This window comes from Octopus bimaculoides, chromosome 14, assembly GCF_046866305.1.
Source record: "Octopus bimaculoides isolate indiv1 chromosome 14, ASM4686630v1, whole genome shotgun sequence".
Classification (NCBI taxonomy): Eukaryota; Metazoa; Mollusca; class Cephalopoda; order Octopoda; family Octopodidae; genus Octopus; species Octopus bimaculoides.
This window is the reverse complement of record NC_142941.1, coordinates 6112776-6115852: the sequence shown is the minus strand read 5'-3', so window position 1 is coordinate 6115852 and position 3077 is coordinate 6112776. Positions and strand designations below refer to the sequence as shown.

The 3077-nt window shown below is 38.3% G+C and overlaps 1 pseudogene; it reads right to left on the bottom strand.

Annotated features, from left to right (window-relative positions):
- Positions 1–671: 671 nt before the first annotated feature.
- Positions 672–847, bottom strand: LOC128249452 (U2 spliceosomal RNA; annotated as a pseudogene).
- Positions 848–3077: the final 2230 nt, after the last annotated feature.

Sequence of the window (3077 nt, the reverse complement as noted above, 5' to 3'; positions counted from 1 at the left end):
GAGTAGAAAAGAATATATTTTTACCTTTGTCTGTCCTTGTTTGTCGCCTCTATGTTAATAAATATAACCTCGGCAGAATTGACGTCCTTTGATTGAAATTTCGTTGATGAAAATTATGAGGAAAGTCAGACAAAGCTGGAACGTACCTTTCCTTTATTTCTTTAAGTACGTCTTTCTTTAACTACCTTTTATGTTTTATCTTTTACTGGTTTCAGTCATTAGACTGCAGCCATACTGGAGCACCGTCTTGAAGAATTTTTAGTCGAATGAATCAACCCAAGTACTTGTCTTTCCTTTGCTAAATCTGGTACTTATTCTATCAGTCTTTTTTGCCTAACTGGTAAGTTATGGGGACGTAAACACACCAACACCGGTAGTGAGAGATTAAACACACGCACCCCACCCCACACACGACAGACTTCTTTCAGTTTCCCGTCAACTAAATTCACTCACAAGGCTTTGGTCGGCGCGTGGTTATAGTAGAAAACACTTGTCGAAGGTCCTATACAGTGGGACTGAACCCGAAACCCTGTGATTGGGAAGCAAGCTTCTTGCCACACAGCCGACTACAATGAATAATATGTTAACACAATGACTATATACTGCTCCATATAAACACAGTTTATTTATTTACCGGCAGTTCCGGGCCAATTCTATCGCAAATGTGGGACAAAAGTTAACATTGTTGTGACGTAGTTGCCAGCAAATGTTGAGCAATCTTTAACGTTGCTGTCAGTAATAAAAACCAGTTTAACATCGAAGTTCGTGTATTTAGGAACGTAACATATAATGAACTGATAAGAAAAGATACTACACTTTGATCTGAGTCAAAAAGCTGAGGAGCAAACCTTTACAGGGTTACTAGATATACTAGAAATAGCAGTCACATCTTCCTCAGATTATAATCTATCTCATTGTAAATCATAGGTTATCAAAGCAGGCGCTACCACCCCACCAGTGGGCGTTGAGACAGTCCAGGTGGGCACTGGTGCCTAAGGGGCGGTGTGTGTATGTAGGGGGGGGGGGGGGGTAAGAGAAAAAGGAGGCATTGGGAGGAAGGTAGTGAATTGGGGGACGTTATGAATTTATTATATTGTTATAGCATTGTATACAAATTATATAATATTATATTAAATATCAAATGATTCATAGTATATATATATAAATTAGTAAAATATAAAATATTTATTTATACATAAAAATAGGGGTGGGGGCGCTGAGGGTATTATGTGGTCATGAGGGGTGCGGTGGCCCGAAAAGTTTGAGAACCCCTTTTATAAATGAATGAAATTTGAATATAATTTTTAGTTAATGAATATTGGCTATGAACACGGTAAGAGCAGCTTGGTTCACTTGTTATTTCACCGTTCCAGCTCATTGAGTAAGATGCAAGCATTCGGGTTCGATTCCTACTTCCTTCTTCTTTTCCCTGTTATTTTGCACATATCAGCCTGCAGTTGTCCTGACTGGGCATCAGTGGCACAAATCTCCCTAGTTTGGGGTGGGTTACAAATGTATGCAGACATCCTCTGCCAATATGTGCTGGCAAAAGATATGAATATCAACAGGAAGTTGGAAGAAAAAGAGATTGCTTTAATTTTAGTCTTTCGAATAAAATTTTTCTTTTATGATATTTGTTCCTCCCCAATTGTACAAACAATCCCTTGTCACACTCACTTCAGAAATATAGTGAATTAGAGATTGGCTTATTGTAAACAAAGTGTTCTATCTATCTGTCTATCTATCCAACAAAGGCTGATCTGGATATATCCACTAACTATAGCGTTGTTGAAACAGAGAGAGAGAGAGAGAGAGAGAGAGAGAGAGAGAGAGAGAGAGAGAGAGAGAGAGAGCTGTACGAAAACATCGGTCCATATGGATACGAAAAATAGTTGGCAGGACATGTTTGTTAGTGAAATTACTAGCCGAGACTGTCTGTTCGAAAAGTATAACACATTTACTCACCTTGACATCGATTAGATAGGATGTGAGATTACGTCTGTTATCAGCTCTACACAATCTCCATGACCATCACGTTCAACTCAAGCTTGTTACTCAACATGCTATTAAGCATGTTTCTATAAGTAGAAGGAAAAGCGTATAATTAATTGATACTGACAAAAATAGTTCTGCCGTTAAGAGATTTACTAAGGGGATCCAAGAAGATTCCTGTTCTCGTATTCAGCTTTTCTCACTTCGTGTTCTGGTACCCAACTTCTCCCATAGCCGGGTGTTCAGGAGTTCACCAAACTGTTATGAGTGAAATTTGGTTGACGGAAACTATGTGGAAGCCTGTTAGAGTGACCGTTCTTGAATTTGCTGAGATGTGGAATGAATCCGTCGCCCAATTATGCACATCATCACTTGTTAGATGGTCTCTTTTCGCAGAGTCCACTCTGTTATAAATAGTCATGACAGGACTCCGGTTTGGGGTATAGCAGTCCTTAGAAGCCCGGAAAAAAAAATAGTTCAAGGGTCTCTCCTGAGCCATAGGCTGATAAAACCGGCTTCCCGAATGCCGTGGGGTATATGCTGTTTGCAATGCCACACCAAAAAGGAGAATTACAAATGTCACTAAATGCTACTAGGGTGATAGGAAATAAGGGCTAAACCGCTCTACTGCTGTAATTAACGATTACTAAACGTGGACTGTTGGCGATTGTTTTCCCTTCTTCTTCCTTTTCTTTTGGACTTTCCTATGTCTCCTGTTTCCGAAGAAGAGCTTTGCTCGAAACGGAAAGCAACCACTCTTTCTTTCCTTCTCCGAGCGTCTCATTAATACTTTGCATGTACCTCATCCTCGCCTTGTTGTTTTTTTCTTGCCTTTCTTTTCCCCCTTTTTTGATTATATATATATATATATATATATATATATATATATATATATATATATATATAAACAGCTGAGAGAAAGAGTGATACACAATCATTTATAATGCGTCTTCTATCACTAATTTTCAATTAATTTTCCGTTTTAAAGATAAAAAGAATGTATATTTATATATAGGGATATTAATAAAATAGCTACGACCTGTTGGTTGGTGTATTTGGCGTATAAGGAAGTTAAGTTTTGTCTC